Source organism: Coturnix japonica, chromosome 9 (genome assembly GCF_054131305.1).
Source record: "Coturnix japonica strain WE chromosome 9, WE-NBRP24, whole genome shotgun sequence".
Taxonomy (NCBI): domain Eukaryota; kingdom Metazoa; phylum Chordata; class Aves; order Galliformes; family Phasianidae; genus Coturnix; species Coturnix japonica.
Genome location: NC_140671.1, coordinates 153232 through 176357, shown reverse-complemented (window position 1 = coordinate 176357; position 23126 = coordinate 153232). Strand labels below are relative to the sequence as shown.

Below are 23126 nucleotides of genomic sequence, written 5' to 3'. Positions count from 1 at the left end.
CCACACAAGGGCCATGAAAGGAAGGATTAAAAAATCAGTTAATTGAATCAACGCTGTCATCACACAAAGCCACAGACTGCAGCAGCAGCAGTTGACATGAGGGAAGCAACTAGGGAATCTTCTGCTAGAGCTATTTCTTTGCTTTTGTGGGAGTCTTTGTTTCAGTAGTGGGGCCCAGGTGGGAAGTGGAGGAAGGGAAGAAAAACCAGCAGGCTCAGATGCCTCGAGCAGTAAGTTCCAGTCCTGCCCAACAGACAGAAAGATGCAGCCTGCTTTTCCAGTCCTGGGTCTCTTCTGAGCAGAGCGTGCCATTCACACCAGATTGTGCAACAGCAGGTTAGGATGCGTATGAAGGAAGGAGAAATGTCAGTTCATGGTGTAAACTCTGACCTGACTGGCTTCAAGGCTCTGATCACACTAGTGAGGTATACATGTGCCAGAACTTGCCACACGCTCTTTGTGCACTCTCCCCTTCTTGACAAGGTCTGTCAAGCTCCTTGTGTGCTTTGCTTTGTGTGCTTATGCACAGCACAGTTTATGAGTGCTCTTGTCCTGTTTCATTCCTTTGGAAGCAGCAAAGGTGAGAGGGAACTCCATTATTTTAGAGAGCATTTAGCTTGTTCTCCCAAACTCCTTTAAAGGTATTTTCCAAACCTCCTGACCACTGTGAACACTTTCTTGAGAGGCATTTTAACTTCCCTTTATTGAGTTAAAGTGCCTACCTACCCCCCATTAAGCTTCTGCACTGAGCAGTATTGTTCTGTAAAATGTAAAATGTTTTAGTTCAGAAGACTTCTGACCACAAAGCCCAGATCAGTTCCTGATCTGCAGGATAACTGCAATAAAAGTAAAATAACAGCTTTCAGAAGGGTCACTCTTTCTGTCAGAATCAGCCCAATAACGGTGGTCTGTGGGCCACATCCTCCCAGTAGCATGGCCCTTTCACACCCTAGGAACCAGTGGGGCAACATTCTTGAGCAACAAAGGGAAGCATGACACAGTGGCACATAAAGCAAACTTGTTTAACTTCTTCCCCCATCTTCTTTCTTCTGGGATCTGATTTTACCTTACCTCCAGTGCCAGTACCTTGTTTTTACCATCCACATCCCCTCAATTAATTGTTATAGTTCCACTTTGTTTTGAATTAGGAAAATTAAAGAAGCATGGAGAAAAGAAAAAATTTATTTCAATGACAAAGGACTTCCCCCCCCCCTATTTTTTCACTTTTCAGGTTGTTTTTGGTGGTTGTTTTTTGGTTGTTTTTTTTTTTTTTTTGGTTAAACAAGAGATGACATACCTTTTGAAAAGCAGCTTTCCTGGGGTTGCTTGTGCTCTGAAAACATGCACATAGAAACTCTAGTGCTTGAAGGAAGGTGTAGAAGATCAGTCCATAAATGTTCTTGCTGCATTTGCATTTGCATTTTCAAAGTGCCTTCCTCCACTCCTCAGTAGAGTTGACCCTATTGAGACATTCAGAAAGCCTGATCTCAAGTTATGCACTACACCACCACAGATAAGAGATCTCTTAATACTGCAATGATGTTACCTGGCTAGGTAGTAGCAAAAGACAAAGCTTCTCTAAGCCCTTTTAACCAGTCCTATATGTTCCTTTATTGGCTTTTTCCACCTGCCTCATTTAAGGACTGAGAAAGGACAAAACTGAAGTACATTTCCTGTATAACTAGCAAAGCCTGGCAGTATCTGCTGTTGGAGAGCATTAGATTCTTCAGACAGCACTGGGGTGCATAAACAAAGGATCCACAAACACATATGAAAATATGTAGAAGTAAATGATGAAGCCTGTTACAGAAGCCAAAAAAGGTCAAGCTCTGCTGCCCCTATGAAGGAGGTCTGTTTGGGAGCAGGCAGGAAACATTCCATCTAAACGAGGACTGCCCTTATGCTGATGGAGCTGAACATGTATCAAGCATGTGTTGGTTAAGAAAATTTCAGAAAGGGTCTTTTATATCTATACACCTTTGGTCATTCATTTAGATTTTTGTACCTTGGTGCCTGCTACAGCCAGAGCATTCAAAAAAGTAGCTCAGGAGAAGGCTGTTTTAGAAGTGTGTACAGCAGTAAGGGGAGTTAGTAAACCTGTATCAGGCTGCTCTAGGCTTTACCCAATCAAGTTCAGAATATCTATTAAGTATGAAGCTTTCACGCACAGTAACACTACTACAGAGGGAGCCAACAATGTAATTATCTGTGGGCACACTGACTGGAGAGGCCCAGGGGTCCTGAGATGAAGGCAGACAACTGGTTACTGGCTGGGCCTTGTGTTTGTTTCCCAAGATCTGTGCAAACCATGCTGCCAAACATATGTGGTGTGCACATTAGATAATACTTTGGAAAACTTTTCCCCCTAGAGGATCATTCTGTGCTCATGGTTACTGCTGCTATGCATCCAGCCAGCTCTCCTTCTTCTTCCTTTGCTTTGGAATTGTAACTGGAATTGTGCAGAAGTCAGCCCATGTTAGAAGCTTCAAGGGATCATCCTTTTGTTCAGGAGTGGCACTGGGTGATGCTAAAAGTAGAAGGAATGGATCCTGAGCATCAGGCACAGCTCTGAGTCAGAGAGGTCTGAGAAACTTCACAGTGATGAAAGTAACATATTCACATCTTCTCTAGGCAAGCTGAATCTCAGTTTCTTTATTTACTTTTACAATTTAAGTTACAGGGAAATCCACACTCAGAAAGTAACAGTAGGAAGAATTCAACAACTGCCACCATATCTGGATGCCATATCTGGATGTGCTCTTAAGAATATAGGAGGCCTTAGCTTTCCTCTGACAAATAGGTGAAGGGAGAGGCCAGGGATTGTGCATTTATTCAGATGCTGCAGTTTATTCTCCTGGCTCTGAAACACTTAGTTATAGTAGGGCTTAGAGCCAAATACAACTCTGTCTTGAGCCATTCCTTTTCCTCCCCCACTAAAGAATGATCTCTAAGCTCTAGACCCTCATCTCCACCCAAAATGACTGCCCTGGTTTATTTTCTGCTTTTTTCGTTGTTTCCTTTTTAATCACATCTAAGCTAAGCTTTTGTTTGCCAAGTTTTCAGCCTGGAGCAAATTTTTACAGTCAAATTATAACCTCCTACCCTCTCCCTCGAGAAAAGGTGTTTTAAGGGATATGCTGCTGTCCCACCCATTATTTACCTTGCTGCTGGGAGGCAGGGGAGACGATAGCAAGCTTTTAAATTTCAGCATCTTAAAATTCTGTGTTGCAGGCATGGGCACACATCTGGTTAAACCATTTCCCTCATATCTTGGCTCAGAATCCTTGGCTGAGGCATCTCATGGCAGCAAATGTGTCTAGAGAGCTAAGAGGGAGAAAATAAAGGAGGTGAAGTGGTTAGGTTTCTCAGAAGGGGAACAGTTGTGGGCTAGAACACAACAAAAAGCCAGGACTGGAGAGCTGGGTCTCTAAGCATGTTACAGAGTTACAGCTATTCAGGACAGGATGGCATTAACTCACGCTTGAGAAGCCCTCTTCCAAGGGGCAGGCTGGAGAAGGCAGAAGGCTGCTGAGGCCAGTGCCTTCCACTGAAGGGAAAAATGAGAGAGAGTCTGAAAAAGTACTATAACCTGGAGCCACATGGGGATTTGGACACTTCTCAGGGATTTCAGTTTCCACATTTAGAACCCAGAAAAAGCCTGAAAATCCTTGCTCAACTGCCAATGAATTCCTAACACCAGTTTAAAGCCAAGGAGGCTCTGGAGAAGACATTTCAAAGCTAGCAGCTTCATCTCCTCAACTGCCTGCTTTACCAGCAGGACCCAGTCCCCTGTCCTCACCCAGAGCATGCCTAGAAGAGTTAGCTGTGGTCTAAGATGGGGTGCAGCGGCGCAAACACGAGAGAAATAAGGTAAATCTGATGGGAAATTCCCTGTGGATGTGTCAGACCAGGGCTGAAAGTCCCTCACTGGACTAGAGATGTTTCTTGTACAGGAACTGGTGCTCAAATTGCTCTGGATTGAGATCTTCCATTATTTTTGTCACCACTCTTACACTCCTCCCACAAGATCAGTATCACTCCCTCTCCTCAAGAACTGTTCCATGTTAAGGAGATGCTGTATTGTGTAACTTGATATCTGCACACACACTGATACTGGCAACAAGTGATATGAGAAAACAAGGCTGTCCACACACCAAGCAAGTTGAAATGGAACGTTTTAGAATTCACACTCACCGACTCCTTTTGCTAAACTAGCATAGTGGTTCTTAGCTAATACACTGATCCCTACTGCTGAACAAACCAGCCTATATCATGCTAGGCTTTAGACTACTCTGTGCACAGATCTTCTAGAAAGGCTACTGACTGAGAAGAATGAGCAGCATTTACTGCATCATAAAGGCCAATCCTGGTACAAAGCATTCTCTGCAAAGAGGGGATCTGGACCCAGAACAAACTCTGAAGTTTATGTCAAAATTTGGGTGTGAGTAGCCACACAGAAGATGGTGCATCCCATTCCTGAGAGGATTTAGAGACAATAAAACCACAGGATAAAATACATCTCTACTGCCTCTTGTCTTCCCCTGCAAGTTAGAATCTAAGCGAGGGAAAGCAAGGAGAGCTGCTTGCTACAGGCAAGTTTTCACAGAATCACAGAGTAATAGAATCAAAAGGTTGGAAAGGACCTACAAGATCATCTAGTCCAACCACCCTCCCATCATCACTACCACAAGCCAGTAAACCATATTTTGTAGCAGAAATTTCAGTGTCATATTAACTCCCACCTTTTTTCTTCTATCAGGTGAAAAACTGTACAAACCATGGAAACTTGCAATTTTGCCTCTTGTCTAAAGTCTGCATTTTCCCTGGAATATTTATCTTTTTCCTACATTTCCCCTCAGTAATGACATAATCAAGCAGAATTCTTTTGATATTAATCAGAAGAACAGGGGAGCACTTTTGTGGTTCATGTTACCAACGGGAATGTCAGCAAGACTGACAGGACAACCTTTGGAATTTGCCATGTATTAATCAGAGCTCAGCTAACATGGTAGGGCTGGGGTGGAGTTTATTTTGCTTTGCACATGGGAGAAGGCTTGTCTGAGAGTTGGGAAATTGAGGGTGGTGGAGTCCCCCCTCCACCTGATTCAGAGATCTTGAACAGCTGCCCTGGCAGCCCTCAGGTATCTCTTCACATCCATGCCTATTTCTTTGCTTTCATCATCTCTTCCCATTATTAAACTGTCACAAATTACACTCTGCATTGAGCTAGGAGGGCTTGCATAACCAAGTGTAAGCTCACAGTCCTGACTTGGTGACAAAGGGAGTGACAAGCTGCTCCAACAGGCCACTCTGCTATGGGAGGCCAGAGATAATCACTCTGAGCCCTGGGACAGGGCTCTGGGAAAGAGAGCCTGGTTCAGGAAACAGGCATATTAGACTTGAAGAAGCAGCTGAGATACAAAGTAGGCACACCCAGCCAAGTGAGGGAACAAACCTAAAGCCATTTTTCTCTCCTTAAAAATTTGCGCTGCTGTCATCCAGCACAGACAAATGGTTAAACACAATTGGTGATGGAATAATTAAATGATAGTTAATTAAATCAAACATAAAAAAGGCAACAAATGTAAAAAACCTATCTGCTCCATTACTACCTGCCAAAAAGTAGCACATATATGTCAAGAGTAACTCCATGGAGTAATGGGATGCAGCATGGAGCAGAACTGGGCCCCTGCACAGTGCGTGGACAGGGGAAGGAACATTGCGCTTCCAGGTCAGAATACTGAATACAGAAAGGCAAAAATGTTGGCATTCATTTCTAAATCTGTCCTGCCTGGCTGGCTAAAGAAAGAATTCATGCTAGAATATAAAGTGCTAAAGGGACAAAATCATACCCAATTCATAGTTTCCTCTGCTTTGATACACACAGAGAATATATAATTCCATTCACTTCAAACATTGCACTTATGCATAAAAGGGCCTGCAAAACAAGGCCCTTGAAGTCTCAGTAGAATTTGTAAAACGGAGTTCCTAGGTCACAAGCCAAGATCTTGCATCAGCCATTTACCATTTATTTGCAGGACCAGGATTAACTGAAAGTTCAACAGCTAGTCCATAACTGTTCACACTGCATATGGAAAAACCTATCAACTGGTGTCTCAAAGACCAGGTGCGAAATTCCTACTTCTCAGCTTGTTCCAGCAACTGCTCTGATGAAGGAACATCTCAGAAAACACACTTTTTCACAAGGCATTTTACGCAGGTCTGTCTTCCAAAATCAAATTCCCTCTATTGATGCCATCTTCTTCACATTAAGCAGAACACGTAGTCTTCTCTTTGGAAAGAAGGCTATGGGTTCTCCTTGAGGCAGCTTGCCCAATGAAGGTCCACCCAAAAGATAAATGAAAAGCCAAAAAAAGTCAATGTAAAATAGAGACTCAACCTAGCAAAACTGCTGCCGATGTTCAGGAGGACAAACCACACGCCTCTCGCTTGAATAATTTCCAGACCATAAATGATGCTTAATGTGGAAAAAGTCATAAATGTACAAAAGTTACTTCTAAAACTAAAAACAGCATTTCTTACTTATGGCTTTGATAAATTAAGTGTTTTGTATTCTGGCATCACGCTTGGCAATCTGAAGAACCTTTTTGCTAGGTGAAAAATAATGGCACTGCATGTCAGCATGTCCACTGGCTCTGCAGTGTCCTGCTAGGAAGAGTGCCCTTCTGTATCCTAGCACAGACCATTTCTGTTGACTGCTCAGCAAAATGGAGCATATTGTCCTTGCACCAGTGGTATATCACAAGAAAATTAAAAACACTAGAAGGAATTTAAATTTTGCTGTCCTTTGTATTTTTCTATGCTCTCAGTTTTAGATATCTTTCAGTTACATGTTCACTACTGTCTGTCCAACCCAGCAAGAGTCAATGCATGAACAATTACATACAAATCAGAAGCAGCTCCCATAAACAAAGCATACTGAAGTATTTCTAAGAGACACAGGAGTAAAAGCAAAAATACTTTGCTGTCCTCCCCATTGCTGTTCATCTGCAGACATTTTAAGTGCGTTCTCTGTTCCAAAACTATATTTAAAATAAAGCTTTTAAAGTAAACAGCTTGCACTGGGCGCCAAGATTGCTTTAATGCCAAAACAGAAAATACTGCTTGTCTGGCACATGCATCTCTTTCCAAGCAGGAAATCCAACAAAGCATTTAACACAGCAGACATCATTTGATAGTCTCAACTATGACGCCCACTTGGCACTGGCAGCAAGCAGTCTTCCACCAACTGGATCAAAAAATGATGCTTGCTGAACTTGTTATCATGCAAAACATTAATGGGAGTATCTTCCTCTTTTGAAGTCCACTGGAACTGGAAATGTAGGCTGAAAATGCCTGGTACGTATCCACGCAGAAGCTGAGAACCACCCTTTCATGATGGAAGCACACAAATTAACACTGGGAAGCAGAGCTCCTCAGTCTTTTCTGTTCTGTCACATTGACACACAGTGCTGAAAAATTCCAATGGGAGCTAAAGTCACCGGGAAAACAGAGAAGCTAACAAATATTTTATATATTTATCTGACTAGTTAGAGGAGGCCAGCAAGCCTGTAGCTGCCCAGTCAGACCTCTGAAGATAGTGGCTCATCTGCAGGCCACAATTTTTGAGTAATGCTATCTCAGCCATTTTCTGTTTCTCTTACTGCTTCACTTTTCAGGTTATGTAACCCCAAAGCTTTTCTTTTCAGAAGACCCTCTTCTCTTTCTGCATCAGAGTGAGTCATGGGATCACACCTTCACCAGTCATAAAAGAAAGCTGTATTAACCAAATGCAGTGACTTTGATAAAGCAGGGATAGGTAGTATAAAAGCTGCTGCAAAACTACATTTCTACTCATAAACACATACACGAATCCTGACAAATAGCCTTACTATCAGCACTTGAGAAATGATAGTTTGCTTAGGCAAAGGAGGGCTTTGTGTTTCAGGCAACAGAATCGAGCATGTCCCTTAACAGCTCATGAAGTTCTCTCTTTTCATTGTCAAGACATCTTGCTACTGACTTTATAAAGCTTTTTCCCCAGCATAAACAACTTCTCCATCATGGTTGTGACTGCTGCTGCTAGGTCAGACTCTGTTTACACAGTGAAGTGTCACATACCAGATGCAGCAGGAATCAGCTTGATGTTCATGGGAATTATGTGGCATTCTTCATCAGCGTTTTTGTTTTACTCTCTTATCACCCAGTGCTGCTCTTGCTTTTTCTTTCCCAATGAGTCTACATCTTTAGACCAGTTGTACAACCCCAGTAATCCAGGCATGGCTTCCACACTGGTGCTTGTCTTTAATCATTTTCCTGATTTTCCTATCCTTTTCCCAAAAGGCTGAGGCACTTTCTTTTTTTTTTTTTTTGCTTTTTTTTTTTTTTTTAATTAGCTATTATATTTATCTTAAATAAATGTCAGAAGGTTACAGTAAGATTTGACTTCTTTTCAGTAAAGTAAACACACTACTAAATGGATGCTAAGATTGATTTGGGTTTACCAAGTGCAAAATTCTCTGGCTCAAAACACAATATGCAGACCAACAGACAACAGGCCCTGATAAAGCTGTGCATGAATAAAAAGATGGGGATTATTTCCACCAGGCACTAGTGAGAGAAAGGCCAGGTTATAAGGCAATAAGGAGACAGCCTCGAACCCCACATTTCTGAAAAGATGGCAAGAATCCTTACAATCCTCAGACCAGACTTCAAGCTTTCTAGTAAAGAAGCACAGAACTTTGTCCTGTTGCCACATGGAAATTTTTGGTGACTAAGTATGCCTGAGTATCTTAACAAGCCCTACAATCTTGAAAGCTGACCCTTTGCAATAAGAAGTGTGACACAGAAACAAAGTCTTAAAGGACAAAAAGGCTGCACGCCCCAAGCACAGTAACCCGAACAGAGGTGCTTTCTAAAGGGATGAAGCTGCTTGTACACAGGTGCCTGCTACAATTGCCGCACATTGAGTCAGTGCATAAAGTGCAAGGCAGCAATACTGCTGGGAGCTGGGCAGCAAGGGAGGTGGAAGTGGAGGCTGCTCTGCTCAGCCTCTCTATTTCACAACTGTTCCTGAAAATTTCTGAGCTCCAGGAGAGCTGCCCAACTTCCTCCGAGCCACTGCCTCTGAGCTGCATTTGCAACACTGGCGGCCTGTGTATTTCAGGAATGTGAAAAACTGGCACAGTGAGGTTTATGATTCAGCCAAGATGATGTGTTGGGACATGACTGAAGTTAATTAAAAGGAGCTTAAGACAGACAGACAAAAAAAAAAAAAAGTTTGCAAGACTTCTTAAAGAGCCAATTAATTATTATTTGTGGCTGCACACGCCAGTTGGGCCACAACATGGATTCTCCCCCAGCCAAAAAAAAAAAAAAACCCCAAAAAACCAAAACAACAAATGCAGGTCAGCTTTCAGGAGCTCTGGGCCATTGTCTTCTCAGTGTAGCTGGGTAAAACTTTACTGAAATCAGCAGAGTGGCACTGTTTACACCCACAGACTTAGGGTAGGTCTTAATGGTGAACACAGAGCAAGAAATAAGCAGTACCTCCAGCAATAAGTCAACACGCAGGGGCTATTCCAGAGCTGGATCACCTGGTGACATTCGCTGTTTGTGTCTGTGGACTGGAAAAGGAAGGACTGTCTCTGCCTGGAGTCAGTGTGGGAGGAGAGAAATATGGGAATAATTTAATCCTCTCTAATGCACGACAGTGATCATTTTCAGAGCTGCATGAGGCACCCACGAGAAGTGAAGCAGTTTCACACAACACACTTCCAGCCTAGTTTCCTGTAAGGATTTCCTGTAAGGAATTCAGTAAGAATTCCTCTGAATTCACAAAGATTTTAAATCAGTACATTTAAATCCTGAGTCCTGACTCTGCAGCCTCAAATCTTTCTTCATCTCCCCACAGTGGGAAAGCAGTGGTGACACAGAGCAGCGTGAGCAGCGCTCCCACTCCCAGCACCGCCTGGCTGGAGCGCACAGCCCCGTGCTTTGCACAAAGGCAGCGGGCAGCGCCTAATGGCCTGAGCAAGATGCCTGAGAAACACTTAGCAAAATCTGCAGTTTTGTCCTCAGGAGGAACAGACCTTACTGCAACCTGTCAGTAACTGACAAGTATGTTCAATAGGAGGCTGAGGTGTTAACAGTGGGGACTTTTTACTTCGTCTCACTGTCACCTCCGTGGCTTATGGTGATTGCAGCCTACGTGTGATGGGCACGGCTGCTCCCAGTTCGGCAAGGAGCCTCCTACCGCTGCAGGCCCTACACCTGCTCACACAGCCCTGCCTGCACGTAGACCCTGGCAGCCCCTGTGGCATTTGCTGGGTGGGGGTGGGAAGACCATGGTGTCATTTACACACGGGTTGAACAAACCAGGTGCAATCAGTTTGGGTTTGGCTGAAGAATCCTCCACCCAGTGCAAGCTATTTAACTCCTGCAGTGCCAAAGCTTTGTGCATGCCCATAGCAATGAGATCTTGAGTCTGCAGAGAAGAAATCTCTGGGTCAGTCACTGTTCTCCAAGGCACCATGGGAGGGTCAGGTCCTATTGAAGATCTGTTGCCTAAAGACACATAGCCAGAGCTCCAGCTACTGTGCTCTGAAAATTAGTCTAATCTAAACACTGAAAACACACAGTAAATATAGTAAAATCAATTGCTATCAAAGTTGCTCAGGCTGCCCACAGAAGTGGATGCCACATCCCTGAAGGTGCTTAAGGTTAGAATGGATGGGACCCTGGGCAGCCTGCTCTGGGAGCTGGCACACCCGTCTGCTTTCCAGAGGCTGCAGCAGCACTTCTGGTGCTGTCCTGGTGATAGAGTGAATAGCCAGCAGGGAGCTGAGGAATGGCTTAACGATCTGGTGCTTGATTATGCTCCATGCAGGTTCCGGCACTTCACATGTAGATGATGACTAACACTAAGGGGTGGTTTGGGGACTGCTGGGGAAGCAGCGGGAGCAATGCACTGGACTACCCCTGGACATTGGTTCATATCCACTCCATCTCCATTCAACTGTTGAGGCAAGACTACTGGGCCACAGTTATCTTTGGGCTGCAAGCTGCTTCCTGGAACATCCACCTTTTGCCTTCCCACACACCAAGCTGGCTGGCAAGATCTATGCATCTTGTGGCTTTTAGGAAGGGAGATTCTGGGATGCAGTTTGTAGGGGCTGGACAGTGATCCATGCCTGAGTGTCCATGAAGTCCACTGAGGGCTGCTTACGTCCAGTCTGTTTTGCTGCTTGAAATTAACACTGTCATGACAAAACCTTACCATAGAAACCCGTATGGGAAAGCAGATCATCTGGACTGAGAGGAACATGTTTCCAGAAAGCCCCAGGACAGTGGATTTCATTTGAGTTTCTGCTCCAGTTGTTCTTCCAGCTCTTTCACAAAGGCTGTATGAAGCAGGGGAGGGACCTGGAGGGAACTCCCGTCTGAAAGTATCTTAACACCTTGCTGGACCCTTGCCAAATGCATTTTCACATTAAGAACTATTAACTAGCAGGAAAAATACTTCTCTCGACCCCTGGGGGGTCAGTGAGATACCCAAGTGCAGACACAAGACAGAGCTAAGATCTGACATAAAAAGCCAGGGTTGCTCACCTCATTCAGGAGCTGAAGCCCAGAGAAAGGGGCACAGCTTCCAGGAGTGGACAAAGCCTGCAAACCCTGCAACAAAGGCTACTTTTCAGCCGCACATAAAGGAAGGAGGGCCCAGCTCTGCCCCTCCAGGCAGACTCCACCCCTCGCAGCGTGGAGGCCTTCGCAGAGCGCCAGGCACATCTAATCAGGTCTGACAGACAAGACAAGGCAGACGGCCACCCGCCATGGGCACCTCCGCCTCTGCTCACCCGCAGGCTTCCCCGCAGCCACACGGGTGCTGCCTCAGTGGAGCTGCTCACGCCGGCCCCATGGCACCACTGCTGCCCCCTGGCCCTCACCCACTCTGGTCAGCACACGCAGCCGAAGCACTATGAGCTGCTGTTTAAGGCACAGCCCAGCGCTGATTAAACAGGAATGGGGGCAAATCCTCAATGATTCGCGTTTCCCTTCAGACAGAAAAAAATCCAAAATTTCAAAGAGTTCACTTAAGCATCTTGGGTACAAACAAGTCAGTGTTGGAGGCAGAGAACAGCTCAAAGGAGTCAGACCTGTCTCAGAATAGCAGGGAAGACTGAATATTTCCTAAAATTTCCTCTTCTCCACTTCTTAGATCAGGGTTCAGTATAGTCCAGAGCAGGGTGAGAATCTAGCTGAATAAGTTGAATAAGCATTGCTTAAAAGGGAGGAGGCAGGAATTCACCAAAGCAAAGAGGAGGAAGAGAAGAGAGAGAGCAGAGGCTCTTTTTAGAAGTGCGGGTACCACTTTAGTCTACAGTGGCCAGGAAAACTGGTTGGAAGCCCCAGGACTCAAGCAAGATACTCAGCCCTGGAAGCTTGAAGAAGAAAGGACTTGGCAGAAAATCCTCTGCAAAGCAAGGAATCATTTCTGCAGCAGAATATTCAGCTTGCCTTGCTGCAAACCAACTCAGCCAGATACTTGATCATGCCATCAGAATATTAGCACTCGACTCCTCTGCTCTAATGTAGTCTGTTGTCCAGTCCCTGTTTCACTCCTTCCTTCAAGAAGCACATGGAAGGGAGAAAATCACTGCTCTGGAACTGCTCAGATTAAAGAGAGGCCAACCAAATAAGAGCCAATTTAGGGAAGCTTTGGCACCATGCAGGAAGTTGAGACAACCTGTTTGATGTGCTGCTGAACACAATGTATCAGTTTCTCTTTACTCTTCCTCTTTGGGACCAGCTGTCCACAGCACATATCATGGTGCAGCGGTATTAAGCCAAGGCAGCTGGAATGCTTGCATGGAAGCATAGCAGATATAGCATTATTGTTGCACCACATTAATTTTCTTACTGCCTTAAAATATAGAAGGAGACTGAGAGACCCAGTACTGGGCAGCTGGACTGTGTGGCACCCACGTATCACAATAAAGTTGAACTGCACCCACCTATACTGCAGGACACTATTTGCACTGAGGGCTAGGGGTGCCAGCATAAGCCATAAAGGCCATCTGAGAGCTTTGCACACATGCCAGCTAGGACTTGAAGAAGATAATACCACTTCTAATAAGAAGACAAGACACCTAAAAACTTCACTGAAGAAATGACATCCTCATCCTGATTTTCTATGTGTCCCTTCTGAAATAATAAAAAAATAAAGCAGGACAATTTTAGCTTTTAGGGACATTTTCCAGGGCACAGCAACACACTAAATCATCTCTAGTCACCACATCCCAAGGAAACAAAAGTATGCCTTCTAGAAAGATTATAATCAGTTGCTTAGAAGCATGTGTATACTTCTCCCAAATAGGTACAGAAAAGATAAAGCTACACTAGAGCTGTAGTCCTGTTTCAACATGTCAACTAGTAAGACTGTTGCTCCTAGTCTAGCTGTGAGTATCTGGTGGTAGAGAGGCTGAAAATTTAGAGCTAAATCATAACTACCTTGGAAACTTCTTGTTAATGAAGAAATGACTGTGTAAAATGTTTACTAGCATTCACAACTGCATTTTAATTATCACTTCTGTTGAAAAGAAGTATAAACATACCCAGATAGTAGTGGAATGAGGAAAAACTTTGTGGACACATCCTGGAAAGGAAGAACCAAAAATTTAATCCCTGGGAACAGCACAATCAGGACCCAGAAGGCTGACAGCTGGAGTGATGGGTGAGGAAAGAGAAGGAAGGAGACAAAGAACCGGGCTCACTTAGTGATGTTGTGCTGCAGCCTGTTGTGGTTAGTCTCTGCTGCATTACTGAAGATGTCACTGTATCTTTCTACAAGTTTACAATTTCCGGGAATCTTCCCCACTAAACTTCCTGTGACTGCACAGAAGAGCACTGTAATTAAGGTGAGCCACAGAGCAGGTATTTGGAGGTAAAACAACAGAAAAGGCGTGAGGATGAATATAAGCATCAAAGGAATCCAAACAGATCCTGGGCTTTGGGTCAGGGACAATCTGAGAAGGAAGGGGTTCTGCAGACAAATGGAAGGCCCTGGAAAGAAAAAATAGAAGTTCTTTGATCTGAAATTCTGCTTTATTTTAAAACACACATACTGCAACAGAGATGTGCACACACACACACACACAAACAAGTCAAGTATCCACATGTACACAATTGGTTCTGGATACTCCTTCTTCCTTTAATTGGTCCCAGGTGAAGCATCAACAATCACATCTGGAAATTTTTATACAAATGGCAGGAAAGCCAATGACTTGGGTCACAAATATTTCACGCTCTTTCTTTGCCAGAAACACAGGACAAATGTGGTTTACATCTGCCTCCCTATAAATACTCACACTTGCAAGATTCTCTGCTATGGCTAATATTTCTGTTTGCACAAGCAGAGCTGGTCAGCCTGCTACCCTTCTCACCCAGCCTGGATTTGGTCAGACCTGAGAAACTGGACACTACGTGACACCTGCAGACCAGGTCAGCTTCTCATTAGGATACATACCAAGAGATGGCAAAGATATACCAAGTGACTTGAAGATACAATGCACAGGATCAGATTTTATGGATAAACATTTTTAAAGGCTGCTGCAGCCTCAGCTTTCCAGTCTCTCCATGAGACCACAGGAGAGGCACACCCAGCTTCTGCCAAATGTGCAAACTCAGCGTAGCATGCAGAAGCTCACCTTCCAAAGGAAAAAACACCAGTACCCTTCAGTTCCCCACTCTTCCTGCCTCAGCTGCTAGCAGGCTTGCTGAAGAAAGGTAGTACTGGCAGTAGCCGTGATTCTTAGCCACTCATATTCAAGAAGAAATTGTACTGATCCTTGTCCATGATGCACCAAATCACCTAGCTATTTCGGCTTAGTCTGCACTGGTGCTGCAAAACGCTGTACAAATTCAACACATCTCAGTAATAATGGCCTTGCTTTGAGGCATCGAAGACAGGATTCAGACTAAGTCTTAACAGTAGCACTGTTTCCTAGCAGTAATTGTACTCAGCTTCATTTTGAGAAGAAGCCTCAGAGAGAGCACAATGTCCTCAATACTGTCATCATGTGGGCCAAAGGCCCATTACTGTCTTCATTACTGTCTGTGATATCTGCGTTCTGAGGAATGCAGAAATGCATTTATCTTTTCTTTAGTGCTAACTGGTTCTTAGAAAAAGCACAAGATCTTTTGGTTCTGTGCTCTTCTGAGATATCCCACTAGTGTAGATGCTAGTGTTAGACCATTTTTAGAAGAACTGCAAGGTCTGCTGGATGCAGTGGTGTGTACAAGGAAGCCACAATTGGGCAAGAACAGCTTACACACTTCTAAGGAGCCAATTCTGATCTTACCTGCGGTAACTCTGTGTTGCTGAAGGGGTAAAGAGACTGCAGCCACGACCTAACAAGATCCCAGGGGGAATCTTCCAGAGCAGTCCATCTGGCAGTTTTTCATTCCTTCAACCCCTGAAACGGTGGATATGGCAGTAGCTATTTACAGAGCTCTGCCAGCCTCTGGGTCGCAGGTGTTACTGCACTGCACTCCTACTGCAGCCTTGGGTCTGCAACTATAAAACCCAGGATGATCACACTGCTTAGTCGACTTAGAGCAAAAAATATTCCCTCATGGAGATTGCCCACAACCCAAGACAAAGATTTACCTACCTCTGAATGGCCGGTGTTATACTTCAAGCAATCAGAATTTGTAATGGACAAAAGAGGATCCAAGCAAGATGCACATTCACTTGAAAAAACTGACATTTTTAAAATACAATGTTTAATTAACACATATAATTTACCACAAGTTTCAAAGCTGAATTTTTATTTATTTATTTAGTTAGTTATTTAAGGATTAAAGAGGTTTGATTAAAGTTAGCATCTTCAGATAACTGATTCATTACATTTTCAGAACATTCCATCAGCCAGTCTAAAACATGTGATGCCACTGGGACCTGTCCTAGTCACTCATTCTAAGAACATTTACAGCCTTAACAAACTGCTACTTCATTATCTGTTCTGGAGTTTTCCTTTGGAACCCCTACACAGTCCACTGCTGGAAGAAGATCACTGAGATGATGAGTGAATTGTTGAAACCATCATGAATTGTTCAAACCACACCATTCACTTCCAGCCCTTCAGGAGCTTTCCTGAAGCCCAGACCAGGCTGGGCAGCATTGCTACAGGACAGAGGTGGTGCGAAGAACCAAGAAAATGAATCAAGTGGGAGCAAAAATGTCCTTTTTCTGAGTACTGATGGGCACTGCTGTGCTCTGATTTATTCTCTGTAACCTTTTTAAGGGCACACATTAAAATGACCTCTCCACGTGTCTCCACCAGTGATCATCTGGTATGCAACAGGTGTGAGGCCGTTGCTGTTCTTAACATCTTTTAAACGTTCTACCAGATGAAGAGATAAATTCCCTTTGTTCCTTGGAGATGGAGTTTCTTTCATTTCCTGCATAAGGATGCAGTCCACACTTCCAGTAGAGGGAACAGATGATGTAGGCCTAGAGGCTAAGGGTGCATTTGCATGGCATGGGTTATCAAGTGTTTCTTCAGTATTAATCATTTATGCCCATTGGACTGTACGTGTCTGGTAACAGCAGTGCATTTCTAGGGGCGTGCTCTGTTTTGCAAGAGCTCAAAAGATGAAAACCATCCTTTCAAATCCCTTTGCACTCAAGCCCATGGACACAGTCTCCTTAAAATCAAAGCTGAATTTAAGGACCCTGATTTGACTTATTTGCATACATGATTATGCAGATCATCTTACTGCTTCTTATCCCACTGCAGCAGACCTGCCATACTAGGCTGCAGAAGAGCCCCCAGGTCTGTGCCACAGTGGAGAAGATTGGATTATAAAAATGGACACATGCCTGAGAACAGGTCCTAGCTGCATTTTCACGACTCATCAGCAGGCACATGAGAAAAGTGTGATTTAACCCTTCATTGTCAGAGAGGTAGGGTAGAAGAAAGCATTGCAGCAACCATGGAGAATGCTTAGATATAACAGATGCCTTTGTTTGAATATGTTTAAGGAAAAACTGCAGAGGCATTCTATTCCTGCTGCATGCAAGAGGGTTAATGATCTTAAGCCACCAGCTTCAGCACGAAGTCCCCAGAAATAAAAATGGTAGAAGATTTCCAGTCCCAGGATCATCACAGGGTGAAATGTCCCACTCACCTCATGGTGTGGGTGCACTATCTGCTTGTGCTGCAGCAGCACACACACTGGCTGACTTGAGATGTACATTCTGCATGGCTGCAGAGTTCCCTTCCATTCTGCTGCTACCTTCAGGCCCCCACATTTCAGCTGCCAACCTACATGTGTAGCATGCACACCAACGCTACCTATACTGCCCAGTTGTCCAGGATGCCACAATCCAGTACCTCTTTGCTCTTTTATGGTAGGCTTTACGGGTGAGTCAGTGCAGCAGCACTCCTAGGGTTAATGCATCCCTAGGCCAGAATATCTGAGCATCTGTAGGAAGTGGAACATTTTTAATGCTGTGAGGAAACTGCTGCATGGACAATAGAGACAGAGAAACCAGGCTCCATCAAGTGGAAATAGATTCACTGTTCAGGGATGCATGGAAAGTGCTGAGTAGTCACAAGATGTATTTTGCAAGCTCTAAATAATCTCTTACTAGGGCTAATAAGGCACTTTTCGTAAAACTAATGTGAAAAATAACAAAAGAAAAACATAATTGCCATTTCTGGAGAACATGGCCCTTACGAACCAGTCATCTCCCAAGGACTCATTTCATACCAGCAATAACTTCAAGGGCTTCAAGAAACACTGAAGCAAAACTAAGTATCTGGATTTCTCTTTGTTCTGAGAATTAAACTCAGGCTACTTTTGGCCAAGAATTACTCAGCTTTTAAAGCCAGTATGGCCCAAACTAAAATTTCCAAACCAGGGCAAATTAAGTGGATTTGGCTGAGTTTTCTTTGGAGGGATTCTGCACATGTTTTGTTAATCCTGCCAGGACTAGGAACACAAGGGAAATTTCACCAACACCGCAGGTTGATCAAAACCACTAACATCTTCAAGTGATGATGTTTTTACCCACCCTGGGTCTGTCACCCTAACCTACTCTTTGTAAACATCTGAGAAAGCACGGTGACATGCAGTAGATGACACATGTTAATTCCAACTAAACTTCCTACTGCAAAAGCAGAAACCAGGTGAGAACAAACAGAGTGGAGTCAAAATCAGAATTAATAAAACAGCAGTGTTAAATGTAGCCCTAGGAGTCCCGGAGGACCTTGATTCAAATATCTGCAGTTTGAAATGTGAAAACAAAAATTTCTTCAGTTACAGGACTCCACGTTCTCCTAACTCAAACTTCAGCTTTGATGCTCCTCAAAGAAAAGAACAAATGTACAAAGCTAGAGCATCTGGATCATATCTGCGCTCTAATCCTGCAGTTTAGATGCCAGCTTCCTCTTCCGTGGTAGAAATCCATCTGCAAAGTCATGCTCAGAAACAGGAGATCAAGCAAGCATCAGCTTTTTTTCACTGCTTCTGAATTAATACCAGGGTTTTGCTGTGGGGTTTCTTGCACCCCAGCTGCTCTGCTTTAGCCATGGCACCATACTGATTCTGTGGTCAGAGGGATGACACCAACAGAACAACATCCGTATTGCTCCAGCAAAAATTATTCCGGCAACTTCTAAGATGATTACTAACCTTCCACACATTTGTGTTTGTTTCCTCACAGTGGAATTCAGAGTATGTGGTGGTGGAGTCTAAACAGACTTAGAGGCCTGCACATGACTGCCAGTCACAGCCACTCCAGAGAAGAGAGAGAAAGCAATAAGAAAGAAGGAAGCCAGCTGTCAGAAGGAACATCCATGTGGACAAAGCCATCCAGATAAGTGCTGCAAGGAGGAACAGGGTGCTGAGTTCAGTGCATCCTCAGGGACAGAGCCTGGAAACAAGAAGTGCTTGGATGTTCTCAGCAACAGCACTATGAGCTAGCTGCTGGCAAGAACTATCCATGGCAGCGTTCACACATCCTGTTTCTCTTTCCGCCTTTTGAAGGTATCAAAGCCTACACACGCACCATCTCTCTTCTCTTAGGTCTCTTCAGGAATGGACATGGACCTCCCCTGTTGCCTGTAAGTGAATCTGTGTGCTGACTGCTAGAGGCCTCCATCTCCATAGATAGGACTAAGGCAGCTCTTGTCAAGACTGACCAAGAGCTTCATGCCCTAATAGTAGGGCATTCTTCTACTCCTCTGTTCTTCTTCCTGCCCCTCCCCAGCGTCCTGTGGCACCAGATAAAACAGCCCAAGGTCACAGCATGCTTTATCTGGGAGCTGTTGTAGCATCCATAGTGTCCTGTCCCCAGCCCAAGAGTGAACAGTGCCGATGCAAGGCATTCAGCCCAAGCCAGCCCAAGTGTAGGCTCCAGAAAAGTCTCCCCATCCCTGGCTGGCTGTCTCCCATGTGGCAATGCATAGCACTGTTCACTGACTATTGGCAGAGCCCAAAACTGTTTTTATTAGAAAACACTGAGGCAAGCCTTTCCAAGCCTCAGAAGAATCATCTTGTAAAGATCTGGGCTTGAGATGCCAAATGATTGCTGCTTTGGCGGAGTCTGCACATTCATTTTTTATTGGTCACAAACGCTTTCCAGATGCTGGCATGCTGGCTGCAGATTGCAACTCTGGGGACCTGGCTTCCAGCCCTAGTCACTTTGTTAAACTCTTGACCTGCTGTGGGTTAAAAGAAGCAGGGAATGAGACTGAGTCACCATGAGGGCACTGCTAAGAGAGAGCACACTACACAGCAGAGACCCATTTCAGAAGTTTTCTGTGCTCAGCTGGCATGGAAAACATTTAAGGTGGTCCACAGCAGTACAGCTGCCAGAGATGGTGAGAAGTACATGCAGTGTAACACCAGTCTGAGGTTTAGGGGCAGAGACAGAGAAGCTGCCCTACTGCTGGATTTTCCACAGTTCAGCCTAAGCACTTTCCATCTTCTTTTTCCCCTCTACACAAGTGATTTCTCATCCCTGATCCAAGACTAAAGTGATCCTCTGAGCCAGAGCCATGTGCAACATCAGAATGAAAGCTGAAGCCAAGAAACCTTCCTTGGGTTCAGGTTTCATGACAAGCCTGAAACTTGTTCATGAGGGAGGTTTGCGTATCTCTGGTGGTGGTGTGGGGGGGGGGGGGAAGAAGGGGGGGAAGGCTTTCTGGATTTTGAGTTGTTACAGGATGTCCCAAATAAGGGGAAAAAAAGAGAAGTTAACAAGCAGAAGGAAACACAACTTTAATAGAGCTGTTTGATAATTTTTTTAACTGGAAAAAAATCCATTTGAAAAACACAGCTGTTAGAAATAATTGTGTATCGTCCCCCCCCACCCTCCACCCCCCCTCCCAAAATATAGGGGATTTTTTAAACTAACATTTTGCATTTTTTAAATATACTTCTCAACTGAAACTCTTCTGCAGTGGATAACTTTCTTTAACCTCAGTTTTCAAGACGAAAAGTTTCTCTCAGAATCCCAGTTCAAAGAGAGCATGAGCTGAAACAAAACTTTTCATTCTGCCTTGAAACATCCAGCCAAAGTAAGTGTTTCAGAAAAGTACTTCCATTCTGAATTTCTGAAAAGGAAAGAAAATGGTTCCTGGCTAGCTCTGCTGACCTAAACACATCTCTGTCCTCTCCTGTGTGGGCTCCCAGCCATGGGGCTTTGAGGGGCAAGTTCCTGGGCATGGCCCCTGCCCAGAACATCACCTCAAGCTCTGATCAGTGCTCTCCCCATTTCCACAACAAAATGCTGCCTGAAGCACAGCCCTGAAAGCTTCAGGTCTCTCTGCAAGGCACAGATAATGAACTGCACTGCTGCGGATGCCAGACAGGACAGCGGACAAGATGACGGTAAAAGGTGCAGACAAGTGCTGGAGACTCACAGAAATAACACAACTCCCCTGCTCCTCACAAAATGATGTGGTGGTGCCAGTAGCTGCTGACACTTACTCTGCTACTGGTTCAGCTGCAGGAAAACTGGGCAGAGGTCAGACTTGCTGCCATTCATCCTTGTAGCTGGAGTTCAAGATTTTCAAGCCACAGGATGCTCAGGGATGTGGGGTGCCTCACTGCTCCTTTTACCAGTTAATCCCTAAGCTGTCTTCAGACCTCCATTGAAAGCTTAGCGTCATCCAAAGGCAATCAGGACCTCAGAGCATAGAGGGCTACTACGGAGTCTTGAGCAACACAAGGAGGAGAGAGTGGGCCAGCATTCCTCCAACCTTCAGCAGCCACTCCAGACACAAGACAATGGCAGGGGATGCAGCAGGTAAGCTGCTGTCTGCTTTTTTGTACTAATTCTCCTCAAAACAGACTAGCTCACAGCAATCCTGCCTGATGATCTGTTCAGCGTACAGAAAGTTTAGTGCTCCTGAGGGGCACTGGGAAAGGTTTTATCACATGGAGCTAGTCCAGCGATACTAATTAAATCAACACAGTAGAACTGGGGGCTTTCTTGAGTTAAGTGTTGCCACTTGAGCCAAATTGAACCTCACAACACAGGCAGGTGTGCTTCCTAGCCTCCAGACAGCCCTGCCAAACTCGTTTCACTTGTGATACTAAGGCCAATTCCAGCACAGCTTACAGAGATTAATAAAATAGTGGAGCAATCCAGAGTAAACCCAAAACCTTTTAGGCTCAGCCAAGTGGAAATCCAGCCTGACTCCCTACTCAAAAACAAACTGAGAAAAATAAAGAAAGTTTTACATAATAATCTATCCAGTGTTACAGCAGACAGGGTTTCTCCAAGGACATTATGTAATGTCTCGTAAGGGCTTTTAGACGAATTATCAGGCAACTTGCACAATTATTAAAGTGAAAAACAGAAAAACAGGTGAGCAGTGGGTGTGAGAATATACATCTCTTCCTGTTGTACATGAGCAGCAGCAAAGTAATTCAGAATCAGTGAGATGCCATTGGAGATAGGCTTACGATACACATTTCAGATGTGGAGCTGACAGGCTGCAAAGCTGCTTAGAACTGACACTTGGTCCAAGCGAGTTCCCTCGAGCACAAGGGAGAACCCCTCCACAGTGCTCTGTCGAGAGACAGACTCCCTGATGTATGTTTGCTGCCCTCTTTATATCTTTAGGCCTTTAGACCAGCAAGCACTATTCTAGGACCAATCATTTGTGCAACAGAGGGACAGAGCATCAACCACATCACTGGACACCCTGCTCCTGTGCCTCACCACCCTCACTGTGAAAGATTTTTTCCTTACACCTAACTTTAATCTACCCTATTTGATCTTGAAACCATTTCTCTTCATTCTATCACCACATACCATGCTAAAAAGTCTGTCCCCTTCTTTCCTGTAGTTTTCCTTTAGATACTGACAGGCTGCTATCAGGTCTCCTCGCAGCCTCCAGGCTGAACAACCCCAGCTCTCTCAGCCTGTCCTCATAGGAGAGCTGTTCCATCATTTTGCTCTCCTTTCTTGGCATTTACTGCCCCTCCTCATGTCCTGGAATATTTATAGGGATTCTCTCAACCTTTCATTTTGCCAAACTGAAAAGGTACATCATACATTCATCAAATGAATGAATGCTCTACTGAATACTTTGCAACAGAACAAAGGAAGAAAAATCTGCAAAGTGCTGTCACAACAGTGATTACTGATGCAACAGATAGATATGAGCACGCAGAAGGCAACAGAAGAATAAGGTGGTTGGTACTGAGAGCCATTTGAAAGAGAAAAGAGTAGGCACTTGGCAGAATGAAGAAGAATTAACTTCCAGGCATGTGGAGAGACCTAATACTGCTTAGGACCAAGCCCCTAGGCAACAAACCAATGATGGATTGCAGTAGAATGAACTTTTCCTACAGAGTGGAAAAAAACAAATGCTCCCAAAATTTTTGTACTAAAATTTCTTTTCAGCAGACAGCTCTAGTAATTCTACATGTGAAATCATGGAACTGTACAACAGTGAACATAAATACCCAATATTCTCATGTGATTGCTAATATCACAACCATACTGTAACCAAACTAGCCAGGCCAGCAAAGGAGAATGTCTTTCAGGTGAATACATGCAAGTCTCACATGATGGTGAGATGAGATGGGAAGGCCTTGTC

General features: G+C 44.4%; 1 protein-coding gene and 1 long non-coding RNA gene across 4 annotated transcripts in view; one reads left to right on the top strand and one right to left on the bottom strand.

The window, feature by feature from the left end:
- HIC2 (HIC ZBTB transcriptional repressor 2) overlaps positions 1 to 23126 on the top strand; it is a 118232-nt gene that overhangs the window by 73436 nt on the left and 21670 nt on the right. The window contains exon 3 of the transcript XR_001558443.3: positions 18734 to 21322. The gene's annotated coding sequence lies outside the window, so the exon portion shown is untranslated. The remainder of the gene's footprint in view (positions 1 to 18733; positions 21323 to 23126) is intronic.
- LOC116654105 (uncharacterized) lies at positions 1165 to 11795 on the bottom strand. 3 transcript variants are annotated; one of them, XR_014949020.1, is made up of 4 exons: positions 11611 to 11791; positions 9550 to 9651; positions 3161 to 3324; positions 1165 to 1460 (listed from the first exon to the last, which is right to left on the bottom strand). It is a non-coding gene; the product is annotated as an uncharacterized LOC116654105 (long non-coding RNA). The 3 variants fall into 3 exon arrangements; XR_014949021.1 differs by lacking the exon at positions 1165 to 1460 and adding an exon at positions 1947 to 2527 and having other exon boundaries at positions 11611 to 11795; XR_004309018.2 differs by lacking the exon at positions 9550 to 9651 and having other exon boundaries at positions 11611 to 11785.